Source organism: Otolemur garnettii, unplaced genomic scaffold (genome assembly GCF_000181295.1).
Source record: "Otolemur garnettii isolate 467f Iridium unplaced genomic scaffold, OtoGar3 scaffold00020, whole genome shotgun sequence".
NCBI lineage: Eukaryota > Metazoa > Chordata > Mammalia > Primates > Galagidae > Otolemur > Otolemur garnettii.
The window spans coordinates 24,533,414-24,533,819 of NW_003852415.1; positions in this window are offsets into that span (position 1 = coordinate 24,533,414).

Here is a 406-nt window from a genome sequence, read left to right on the forward strand (position 1 = left end):
CAGCCATAAAGAAAGATGGAGACTTTATGTTCTTCATGTTCACATAGATGGAGCTGGAAAATGTTCTTCTTAGCAAAGTATCACAGGAATGGAGGGAAAAGTATCCAATGTACATACCCCATAGTGAAATTCATTTATACCTTTCATATGAAAGCTATAACTTAATAACAGCCTAGGAATATGGGGAGGGGAAGGGTAAAGGGAGGAGGGAATGGGGGAATGGGTGGAGGGAGAGAGATTGGAGGGATCACTTCTGTGGTTTATCTTACAAGGGTACAAGTGAATCTTTCTAAGAGTAGAATATGAACGTTTTAACACAATAACTAAGAAAATGACATGAAGGCTATGTTAACCAGTTTGATGGAAAAGTTCAAATTGTATATGAAAACACCACACTGTACCCCAG